The 13,072-nt window shown below is 35.4% G+C and overlaps 1 protein-coding gene across 6 annotated transcripts in view; it reads right to left on the bottom strand.

Moving 5' to 3' along the window:
* Cntn4 (contactin 4) overlaps positions 1-13,072 on the bottom strand; it is a 1,002,315-nt gene that overhangs the window by 732,929 nt on the left and 256,314 nt on the right. For 2 of the 6 annotated variants that reach the window (XM_040739333.1, XM_040739332.1), the window contains one exon: positions 2,845-2,921. The exons of the other annotated variants lie outside the window; for them this stretch is intronic. The gene's annotated coding sequence lies outside the window, so the exon portion shown is untranslated. The remainder of the gene's footprint in view (positions 1-2,844; positions 2,922-13,072) is intronic. 6 annotated transcript variants of the gene reach the window in all.

The raw sequence follows: 13,072 nt of genomic DNA, 5'->3' as shown, positions 1-13,072 counted from the left end.
GACCAAGAAGAATAACTCTTCTTTCCAGGTATCACAGCAAAACTGCCTCAAGAACATGGTCATGAGCTTGGTCATAGTTTTATTTTAGAAGAATTAGTCAACTAATCAGGGGGGCCATTACTGACTTACTGTTCTATCTCAAACTTCATTTTGGATCTAGTGATGAGTACTTTTATGAGATCCACACAAAGCAATTTATTTTCTGTGGTGTGGGCTGGATTTAAAGATAAAAAATAATGAGATGAAAACAAACAAAATCAAAAGACAAAGAAAGTAAGTAAGAGAGTCCCCTTCCTGAAAATTGATGTTCCCCTGCGCAGTGGAAAGGTACTTGCATTATTAATATCTCTTTGGTGCATCTAAAACAAAACTCTTCGACTGTTCATGCCATGTACTCTAGAGAACAAAAGTTCTCCTAATCATAGCAAAGAAATCATTATTATTGATTAAAATGTCATTTAAGTCAGAGATCAGGATCCCCCCCAAAAGATCATTTTTGCTTTTCAAATTAACCATGGAAAGTTTAAACTGTAAGTGAAATGCCACTCTGTGCTGGTGCACGAATTTCCAATAATAGTATCTACTTTATACTGGTTCAAAAACATAGCCTTAATGAGGTTGACCTTTAAAGAGCTTTTCTGCAACTGAAATTCTTTAAAATGCTTCTATGTGCTACATCCCTTTGCAATCTACCTGCACAAATATGATTACAAAGGCTCTAAAATAAAAACTTAAATGTTTGTTTTAGGCATCAGACATTAGTTCTGTAGCTGCTATCAAACACCAAAGTTCTGTCTAGGTACCACTAAGAGATTTTAAAATTTGACCACACAATTTTACTTGTTGCCAGTTTTCCTAATCCCAAATTTAAATTATTGTGTGGATTTGAAAGGTGGACTAAAACCAGAACTTGCATTATATTTTCAAGCAAATACCTGTTAATGTATCCATTTATAAAGGCAGTTATCATATAATCTATTAATCCATACCTGGGGCTGGGAAGGGAGACTGCTCACTTACTAAAAGGATTGCTTTATAAGTGCTATGATCCTATAACCCTAGCCCTGAGAGGCAGAAGCAGGTATATACCCAGAACCAGAAAGCCAATCAGTGAAGATGATCAGTGAATTAGGTTTAATGAGACAACACATAACCCAAAAAGTTAAGGTAGAGAGAAACAAAGCAAAACACCCCATGTGCACTTCTGGCCTCTACATGCACTCAAAAAACAGCTGCATGTACATGGTGCTGGTTAATTTTTTGTGAGTTTGAAAGAAATTTAAATATACATGGGAGGAGGGAATCTCAATTGAGAAACTGATTCCATCAGACTGGCGTATCTATGGCCATGCATATGGGGCATATTCTTGATTGCTAATTGGTGTAAGAAGGCCCAGCCCACTGTAGTCAGTGAAATCCCTGCACAGGAAGCCTTGAGCTTTATAAAAAAAGACAGCTGAGTAAGCTAGGGCAATCAAGCCAGTAAGCAGCATTTTTTGTCGTGTCTGCTTCAGTTCTTGCCCCCTGTTCTGGCCTTGAGTTATTGCCTTGACTTTTCTGGGTGATAGATATAACCTGTAAGCAAAACAAGCCCCATGTTTCCCCAATTGCTTTAAGTCATGGTGTTTCTCGCTGCAACAGAAACAAAACTAATACATCCACACACATAGATATACACAAATAAGCACACACTCACATGCACACTCACACACAAGCACACATACAGAATCCACATGTGTCTATGTCTATCTGTGGTTTCCATCATTCAAAGCATACTTCTATATATTTTATTCCGGTACCACATTCTTGCAAGCATAGTTCTTCCTACTAGAAATGAATGATAGATTTGGGCAGGGCAATTTTATCCTTCATCCGAAGATCTTAACTAGCCTTTAGCCCTAGGGAGTGAAACTGTCCTTGACTTACATGGAGCCAAAGTCACAGCTCTCCTGAGAGTCGCTAAAGAACATTGCTTCCTGAATCTGTCAACATTGGAAGAATGTTTGAGATTAACTGTTCAGCCATGCTTTTCCACATCTTAGGGACTGAGAAGATTAGAAAATCCAGTTACTTTGCCACAGTAAATCATGTCCAAGACCACATGGTGTTAAACTTCTCATTTGCTCATTGCCCCTCCATTGCTCTTTACACTATTTCTTGCCTAGGTCCCATTCCAGAATTGAAAAACACCGTGTCATCAGACTTTGAAAGCAAATTGGCTAACAATAATGACAATGACTTTTATTTGGAAATGTTTATTTCCTTCAAAATCGATGCTCTTCAAAAGACACCATGGATCAGCAGTTGTACCCGATTAGGAGTTTCTTTAAGGCTAGTATACTCCCTATATAGGAATAAGCACATTATTTCCTGCTACATCCAATCTGCTACATACCATGCCAAACAAAGAACAGCAGATGTCACATATTTTATTGTCCTTCAGATGCTGCATCCAAAACACTTATTTTCAAACCTCTTCACACAACTAGCTTATTTTCCTGCTGTGTTAAAATCCATTTATGCCTCTCTTTATAATACCAGTGTGGTCTTTTACACTTTAGTCCTCCAAAGCATATGTCCTCAATAAAAATAAATAAATAAAGAAGGCTATTGCAAGCACTTGTCATTATCCCACTCCCAGGGTGTAACAAAAGATTATTCTTAGAATAATCATATTTATGCAGCTTCCATAAGTGCTTATTACCACAGCTTGTATCTTCATTTATATGAAAAACATGATTGTTTATTTAAATGAGATGAAAGTATTCTTATCTAAACCAAACAGCACTAAGTAATCAGATGGTGATTTTAATTCCTCCACTGAAAATATATTTGTATACTCACAGAACATGGCCAACTGCTGCATTGTAAATACTGCATCTACATACATTTGATATTTCAGCTTATTTTCCCATCATCACCTGCCAAAAGATATAATTTAATGGAAATTACATCAACATTAGTAGAGCTATGAATTTCTATCAGGACTAACAGCAAATTTTTGTTACTTATAAGAACATTAAATTTTTAAAGTCTTTTTGCTGATTCATTAAATGGATATGTTGAGAATATTATATATGTATAATTGATTAATATGTTCAAGGCACTGGTACAGTATATTAATAGAAAACCAACAGCATTAGACAATTCTTATGCAGCCTTCACATCCCCAGCATTGCATAAAACTGGGTATGACGGCACACACCTGTAATCCTAGTACTTGGGAGTAATATGCCAGAATATCAGGAATTCCCAGTGACTCCTGGCTACATAGTAAGTTTGAGACCAGCTAGAGTTATATGAGAACCAAAACTATGTCTCAAAAACTATGCACACACCCACGCAGAAAATTGTCATTTATTCAAAGAGCATATTTTGAGAGCCTACTAAATGACGGTATGATTATAAATACTTAAATCACATTGCTCATAGAACAATGTTCCAGTATGCTATGACAGTTGCAATAACTATCAGAGAAAAATTAAAACATTGGAAAAGGAATATCCAAGAAATAAGAGGTAGGGATGAAATTTTAAGGAGGTTGTTGAAAACAAGTCTTAATTCAAAGATATTCTGTGAAGACATTCAAAAGATAATAACTGTCTTTAAGTATTACGAACTTCAAAAGTTCTGCAGAGATGTGTGACCCATAAAAGACCGTTCAATGTCTTTGCCCCAAGTGATATGAAACACTAATCATCAAGGTAAACTCAAATGTCCATCTACTGTTATAAGAGGGACCATGCAGTGGGTCACTGCTTTATAAAGACTACAAAGATTAGAATGAACCACAAGGGTTCAGTAGTTTCTTCCATACACAGAGTCTCCAGGATTCATAGGATGCCAGTGACACACTCTACTTTCTCCCTGCTCCACCTCAAAATTACACCAAAACCAAAAGGGACACATTTTAATTTGAATTCATACTTAATCCAAATTTGAAGGCATGGAGTCACCAACTAATGTAATAAGTTTCCAATATTTATGTAAAGCTTTGAACTTTAGTGGTACTTTGAAGGTTTTTGGAATAATACATTATTCACAGTTTTCAAACTCCAAGTGTGATCTTATATAGAAGGAAGCATGTAAAGGATCAAGCAGTTAATCTGAAAAGATAACATGCATCCATGATTGTGAACGCTTGGGACTTACATGTGAAATTCTGTGAGTCTTATCTGTATGACAAAAATAAGTCAGCAATAGTAATCAATGAAATCACTCATTCACTTGACTCATATCAAATGCCAAATGGTATCTATCCATGAGGATACTGCCATGTACACACTAAGAGAACCATTCCACAAACAGAAAAGCTACTTTCTCTCATGGAAAACATGCAAATGTGTTTGAATCAAACCTTTTTTTAAGCAGTTTTCCTCCCAGTGCTGTAAGATCAAACAGGCATAAAAACCATAGGGTTGTATTTTAATCCTCTGTCATCTCTGACTGGAATACTGGGTTCATTGCATTCTTTTTGGTATAACTATATTTGACACTTGGATTTGTAAACTGCAACCAAATTCAATTCCTAAATCATTTTGTGGCCATTGTTTGATTTGGGGCCAGTGAAAGCATCATCCTGATGAAGTGGCGCTCATCACTATAATATCATTGTTTCCTTAAAAAATAATGAATTTAAACATTCCATGTGATGACTAACACAGGCCTTATGCAGTACACTTTTTGAAAATTAAGGATCTCACAGGTATTTAATGACAGGTAATTTTAGCTGAGGATAATTAATCTCAGGATGTGACCCTAGTTAAATATTTTAATAATGGGAAAAATCAGTGTTAAAATAATTCTGTTGACACATGCTAATTCATGAGGTATCTCACTTGCTCCTCACCATGTATTAAGAATACACATGCTCATTTCCTTATAGAAGACAGACTTCTTCCATAGACCCCACATACATTCTACTTTAGTCACATCATGATCATCTCCCGTGCAATGTCAATACCTGATACCCTCTGTTGTTTTGTCACTAATAACAAAAAAACTGTTCATCTTTGGTTCAGAAGTAGTATTCATTTTAGAACTATGGAGCATTAGTAGTTAAGTTTATAGATGTAAATGTAGATACTGAGGGCCAGTCACATGCTTGAGAACTACAGCAACTTTTTGGTACAGCTGTACAATTTGGTCTCAGGTAATTCCCAGTATCTTTGTAAATAAAGTGTAGAAGCTGATTAATGATATGGACAACTGTATCTGGTATGAAAGCATGCTAATAGTATAAATTGCCACAGACATTCTCAAGAGGGAACCAGCATCTTATTTAACAAGTAAGTCTAAACCACTAGTCTATTACTGTAGATAAAAGAAAGGAAGTTGGTTCTAAATCGATGTAATTATTATTTCTCCTTTCCTTGCTTTGCAATACGTTATTTCTACCATTAGATGCAAAGAAAGTCTCTGCCTCAGAGAGAGATCTTGCTGTCTAGAACACATACATTTCCAATTTCCTAGTAAGAGGAAGGGATATCAAAATTCCAGCATAGTGTTCACATAGTGATCTCAAATCCCATGAATAAAATCCACTATGTATAATTGGGTTCAGTCCATACTACAAGACATTGAAAATGGTAGTGATTCCAGGAAATTCCCTACTTGCATCCCAGTTCTACCTATGTTTATATAGTCCAGGCTTCCTTGGGGAGGCTTCTTTGTTTTTCCTAAATGAATGCAAAAGAACAATATGTCTAGAACAGTGAAAGGACAATGTCAATCTTAGTTGCATTATGAATAGGTGATTAGAATGCTAGTTCTTCACATTCTTAGGGAACGGAGACAAAGTCAAGGGTTTCAATCCAACAAATCAATGGTTTTGATTTACATGTTCCTTTCCTTTGACCTTTGTCTTAGTTCTGCACACAGACGCATGTTTAGTTCACCATTCAGTTTTACATCATCCTTTCTCTCTTCAATCCTTTAGAATGCTCATGTTGTGACTGAATGTTAACCAGAGAAGACACTGTTTCCAAATTTTGTACTTGAAACTTTATACTTCAAAAAAGCTAGGGTAGTTACCTAACATAGCTTGGCATTTTAGAAACTTTGAGTTTAGTTCAATTTATTGCTTTTCTCATAAATTAAACAATTGTGAAGTCAGTAATTCATATTTTATATATAAATACCATTCATAATGTATAAAAATATTAATAAGAAAACAGTCTCTATAAGGCTTCCTCCCTTAAATGTGTTGGAAATACTAATAACTTACTCAGTAGCTCCAATATATTTGAAGATGTTAAAGTAAATTACAGAAGAACTTAGAGTACATATGGATAGAAAAAAATCACTCAAGAAAAGGACTGCTATGGAGTTCACATGACTAATGCATCTGAGTATGAACATCTACATATAAATTCACAGTAACTGAGAAGAATGAGATAATCTGTAATATAGGATACATAAAAAAGAGAGTTAATAACAAATAAACTGTTTATCTTTAAAGCCAGAAAATCAGCAAGGGGATTGATGCTTAAATAAATCTAGATGCAAGTTCAGTATTGAAAGAACTGCACTTATAGACCTGTGGCAACATTAAATGATACTCAGTAGGGCCAAGAGGTTCAACAACTATTCTTTCTGAACCTTTTTTCATGGCTGAAGGGAGGAATATTTTCAATGGATTTTTCTCTCTATCTTAAAAAGAAAGTAAAAATTAAATCAAAGCCAGAGATTTTCCCTTCCAATGGAAAAATGTTCAACACCTACTTTCTAAATATTGCCTCTACAAGTAACTTACAGGTATGTTTGTTTGCCTTTGTGTACAAATTATCTAAGAATCTGACTGGAGAATATCCCATTTACACTTTCAAATATAGCATGTCTAATTTTCCTTTGAATCTTTTCAGGAAAAAGTTGAAAATATAAATTATATGCTTCACATGTTTCATTCAAGAGACATTTCCTAAACATAATAGAATAACTTTCAGAATTCATAATTTGTTGACTTTTTTCAGATCAGTTAATTTGTACTTCTATTTCTTTTAATGTCAGAAACTGCTCTTTTGATATATATCCCTCACTCAAGATGTCCTTTTTCAGTGCCACATGGAATGGTGTTATATATAAATTCTAGAATCTTCTTGAATGTAATAAGAAAGCCATATTGTAGAGACACCTGAACCTTTTGAAAGAAGAGACTTCAAGGAAATACTTTTATGAATGTTTTCTCTTTTTTCTGTCTTCTAGTTTTCCCCTTTATTGTCCCATTGACAATAACAAGTAAAATGGAATTTGAAAATATAGACTGGGTTTGGATGTCATTCTACATTACTAAGATTGGTGATGCTGGGTGTGGGACGCAATGACAACCTTGGTAATATAATTACTAGTTAGGCAAGATGAGGACGGATCATTCATTGTGCTGTCAAGCCTGGACTCTTCACTTCAGAGAGCAAGAGACACTTTTAACTGTATGCAGTTCTTAAGTAATATCCTTTAGGCTGCTAAACCTTAGAATCTATTAGAGAAATCTACAGGAAAGAAAATGGTAAGTGTCATCATTTTGGCATTGGAGAAAAGAACAGAAATGCCAAACGTATATTACTTATACTTACTGTAATGGGTGCACATCCTGTTGTGTTCTTTCGTGCAATTACAAATTCACATTAAACTAAATAATTACTATAGAATTAAAAATTATAAGCATGTTCTAACATCAAGTAAAATGTGTACAGTATATAACACATTGTGTCCTTTCTTATCCCCCAAGGGAAAATAAATACTTTGGAATAAGTTAATCTTGGTCTTTATAATTTTATGGACAAGGCAAACATCATATTTGAGTTAAAACAACATCAACAAAAAACAGTAGAAAAATGAGTTTGCAAGACTTGGCATTGTCATGGCAATGGCCTAGATTCACTAAGGAAAATCATTTTAAAATACACATAATGGGATTTTTTTCACCTAGTTTGGTGGAATCATTAATGGATGCTTTCAATTACTAAGAAACAAGGATGCACAGAACAGGGATGCGCTTCATTTCCCTTTTCCTTGTGACTTCCAAAAAAACACCAACTGACTTTATTTGCTTTCTACCCAAAGTCTACATTTTATCTAACTCTCCTCCAGGGACTTAGAGATCTAAAATAAATAGAATGTTAATCAAACAAACAAAAATCCAGAGTCTTCTTTTTCAGTGGTCTAAACTTTGCTAAATTGTGACTGTTGGGGAAGGAGAAATTTGATTTCTATTGCTTTCAAAGATTCTGTGTAGACTTCATTCTCTGTCTTATAAGCACAAAGAAATAAGTTAAATATCATAGTTATCATCCATAGTGATAATATGTGATTAATATGAATGATGGTATTTAACAACTTACTGACTCTCAAACACATTGTATGTACCTTTATAAATATCCTTAAGCCATTCTTAGAAAATTTCAAAGAAAGTCTCAGAGCATCAAGTATTTCAGTACTATATATAAAGCCAAGGTTTCTTATTTTCAAGCTTAATTTTACTGAATTGCACCAGATTGCCCCCAAATTCAAATTCCAAAATAAACAAAGTTAAGGAGTCACATTGAAATATTATAGCACCACAGCCAAGTAAAGCCCTGGCTCATAGATGGCTGGAACATTAAGTTGCTTCATCTGTTATAAATATTCCATTCTTCAATGATCATTAAGAAGCAATCAGAGAACTGAAATATGCAATACACATTATTTATTTTCTATTTGTAGGAAATCACCTACATTAAAGCTATAGATTATGCATTACCATACTATTTATTGTTTCAGTCTTTGGAAGAATTACCACTTTCTGTGCTTTATGAAGCTTGCTATCAATACCACCTTGAAGATGACTTTAAATTATGCAGAAAGCCACTCAGAATATCATGCTGACCAGTTATTTTGCATTTCCACACAAGTATATTAAAAGAGGAAGGATGTTAGACTTAGTAATTTGCAGAGCCAGAACTGGGGTGCAATGAAATAAAAAAAATGTTATGTTCAGGAAGTGGTATCCTGTACCAATCATTCAAGGGTATTTCCTCCTTTCTATTCTAAGAGGTTCAGTATGGCTGGATATATGTTGAGGTCTTGGATCCATTTGGACTTAAGCTTTGTGCATAGCGATAGGTATGGATCTATCTGCAACCTTCTACATGCCAGCATCCAGTTATGCCAGCACCATTTGTTGAAGATGCTTTCTTTTTCCATTGTATAATTTTAGTTTCTTTTTTAAAAATCAAGTGTTCTCACCAGTAACACAGACATTGAGGTCGAAAATGAATAAATTGGCCCTCCTGAAACTGAGAAACTTCTGTAAGGCAAAGGACACAGACAATAAGATAAAACTGCAGCCCACAGAATGAGAAAAGATATTCACCAATCCCACATCTGACAGAGGGCTGATTTCTAGAATATGCAAAGAACTTAAGAAGCTAGTGACCAAAACAATAACTAATCCAATTAAAAAGTGGGGTTCAGAATTAAATAGAGAATTCTCAATAGAGGAACCTAAAATGGCTGAAAGACATTAAAGAAAGTGCTCAACATCCTTACCCATCAGGGAAATGCATCAAAACAACTTTGAGATACCATCTTGCTCCTGTCAGAATGGCTAAAATCAAAAACACCAATGACAGTTTATGCTTGAGAGGATGTGGAGAAAGGGACCACTCCTCCATTGCTGTTGGGAGTGCAAACTCATATAGCCACTTTGGAAATCAGTATGGAGATTCCTCAGGAAAATGGAAATCAGTTTACCACAAGATCCAGCAATTCCACTCTTAGGCATATACCCAAAAGATGCACATTCATACAACAAGGACATCTGTTCCACTATGTTCATAGCAGCATTATTTGTAATAACCATAACCTGGAAGCACCCTAGATGCCCCTCAACTGAAGAATGGATAAAGAAAATGTGGTACATTTATAAAATTGATTACTACTCAATAGACAAAAATGGAATCTTGAAATTTGTAGGCAATGGATGTCACTAGAAGACACCATACTGAGTGAGGTAACCCAGTTACAAAAAGACAAACATGATATGTACTCACTCATAAATGAATTTTAGACACAGAGCAAAGGAATACCACCCTATAATCCACACTGCCAGAGAAGCTAGGAAACAAGGAGGACACTAAGGTAGACATATATGGTCCCCTGGAAAGGAACAAGATTTCCTGAACTAATTGGTTGCATAGTGGAGGTGAGTGGGAGTTAGAAGAAAGAGAGGGGGAGAAGAGGAGGAGAGAGGTGGACATGAGCGAATAGGAAGTTTGAGTCAGGGGAAAAATAGAGGAGAGCAAGAAAAGATATACCTTAATAGAGGGAGTCATTATAGTTTTTTTCATTTTTTATTTTAATTTTAAATAGCTTGTTTTACATGTCAATCCCAGGGGAGGGAGAGTCATTATAGTTTTAAAGAGAAATTTGTCACTAGGGAAATATTCAGTGATTTATAAGGATGACTCCAACTAACAATCCAATCAATAGTGGGGAGGCTTCCTTAAATGTTCTTCCCTGATAATGAGATTGATGACTACCTTATATGCCATCCTAGAGTCTTAATCCAGTAGTTGATGGAAGCGGAAGCTGAGACCTACAACTAAGCACTGAGCAGAACTCCTAAAATCCAGTTGCAGAGAGAGAGGAATGATGAGCAAAGAGATAAAGACTAGGCTGGAGAAACGCACAGAAACAGCTGACCTGAACAAGAGGGAGCTCATGCCCCCCAGACTGATAGCTGGGAAACCAGCATATGACTAATCCAGATCCTCTGAACATGGGTGTCAGTTAGGAGGCTTGGACAATCTATGGGGCCTCTGGTAGTTGGTCAGTATTTATTCTGGGAGCAATTTCTACATAGAGGGATACTCTCTCAGCCTAGACACACGGTGTGTGTGTGGGGGGGGCTAGGCCCTGTTCCACATGATATGACAGACTTTGAAGATGCCCCATAGAAGGCCTCACCCTCCCTGGGGAGCAGAACGGGAATGGGATAGGTCGCTGGGGGGTAAAGAGGGGAGGAGAGGGAGAGGGAACTGGGATTGACTTGTAAAAAAATGTTTGTTTCTAATTTAAATAAAAAACAAAAAAAAAGATGTTTGGTAATCAAATCTGTATCTAAGATGTGGCTCCTCAGAATTATTAACTCAGACATTTCAGATAGAATTTTAACATGCAATAAACAGGAGCCATAGGAATGTCTACTTCTCATTGATGCTGTAAATGAATGTTAGTGTTCTATATAACTCTTCATTTGTTAGATAAAAAGGTGTAGGCTTGGGGAACAGAGGAATCAATTTTCATCACATACACAGAAATTACTATCAGCAAATCCTTAGATCTTGCATAAATGCTAGAGCCTGGTTTTCCAATCTTCATAGGAAATAACACCTTCCTCAGCAGTAAAGTATAGGCCACAGATAGCCTATTTAGGGAATAAGCAGTATTATATTTCCCATATTATATAAGAGGCATTGAAAGAATCTTACCCTATACTTGCTAGAAACACGTAAAGATACATCATCATATGATGATTCGTATACTAATTAAACTACTGTTTCAAAAGGGAAAGAAGAATAGAGGTACCACAGTGTTTTACACTAACAAGAAAATCAACCATGCATTGAATGATTCAAGTTGAGGCATCCACAATATTCCCATCACTAAGGTACTACCTATCATAAATAAGTACTACTAAAGACATGCATCATGTAGTATTGACTAGTGTTTTTCCCTAGACTTCATGTGTGAAGATTACTAAATTTACTTTTCTACTTAAAAGTCCTGTTTCTGGAATAAATTTACAATCTATTTCCATGGCTTCTCTGACCTTGGCTAAATAAATATGAGTTTTGCTAAATTTTCAAGTCACTTTCATTAACTGACACTCAAAGTTGTATTCTGATATGGTTTAAATTTTAAAAATTCTCCTAAATCTCACATGAAAGTCTTAGAATTCAGTGTATCAAAGTTTACATATGGGGTCTTAGGGAGATGACAAGGCTACTGGTTCTCTGATCTCATTATAGGAATTATACATGGGTTCTGTCATAAGTTAATGTGACGTGGGTGACACAATAGAATCTTTGTAGCCTAGAGGACACAGCTCTCTAGTGGAGTGTCCCTGAAGGCCTTCCTTACAGTCTCCATGTAGTTACCCAATATTTCTTCTATTATGTGATATCCATTCTAATTTTCTGTTTCAGGCCAAGAACCAATGGATCTAATTACTGATGGTCACAAAAATCTTTTCTCTATAAGTTACTTTTCCTATGTATTTTGTCACAGCAAGAGAAAGAAAAGTGAGTACCTTATAAATCTGCAACATGTTCTTGCTTATTGCTTTTGCTTGGTTTAGAATGTTTACTTGATCTGAGCACTTCTTGCTCCCTTATTTTTCTACTTAAATATAAAATTTTACATAAAAAAGTTTGTGCTTGATTTGTTCTCTTGAACTTTCAGTGTCTATCAACAAGGTCTGTGATAAACAAACATTTTCTTAAACAGTGATTGCTACCGCCATTAACTATAAAGTGATGAACAATGTATGCCAGGATTTTAAGTGAAATAAAATAGTCTATAAGACACTTGTATTTTTTAAATAACAGAGAAAAATAGTTTCTGTGATAATAACACAGCTCTTATTCCAACAAAGCTGCATGAAAACACTATTAAATTCTCATTTTGTAATGGGTGCTAAAGGCAAGGAGAACTAAAACTAAAATCACAGAAATACCTTTGGATACAGTGTAAAACAAGGGCACTCTAATTTGACCCTTGATATTTTGAGCACAAGCCTGTTGTGAAGGCTAGTTTCTCCATCACAGGGGGATCAACAATATGCTGATCCCTACCTCTAGGTATGCCAACTGAAATTGTCTCTAGAGATCATTGAATTTCTCTTGGGGGACCAAAAAGTTTCCAAGTACTCATTTTCAATCAGTTCTAAGATAGGCAGGCTTACTTGAGTAAAAAGTATGATATAAACTATCATTAAATGTAAAGGGTAAGTTCTCTCTTTACAAGGTCAACATCATTCAGGTTATACCATGCAAATATATGACTCATTATCTATCTATATTATGAGTTGCCT

The sequence above is a fragment of the Mesocricetus auratus genome, unplaced genomic scaffold (assembly GCF_017639785.1).
Source record: "Mesocricetus auratus isolate SY011 unplaced genomic scaffold, BCM_Maur_2.0 Super-Scaffold_100676, whole genome shotgun sequence".
Classification (NCBI taxonomy): domain Eukaryota; kingdom Metazoa; phylum Chordata; class Mammalia; order Rodentia; family Cricetidae; genus Mesocricetus; species Mesocricetus auratus.
Note: the sequence above shows the minus strand (reverse complement) of the source record. Positions and strands in the feature narration are given on the sequence as shown.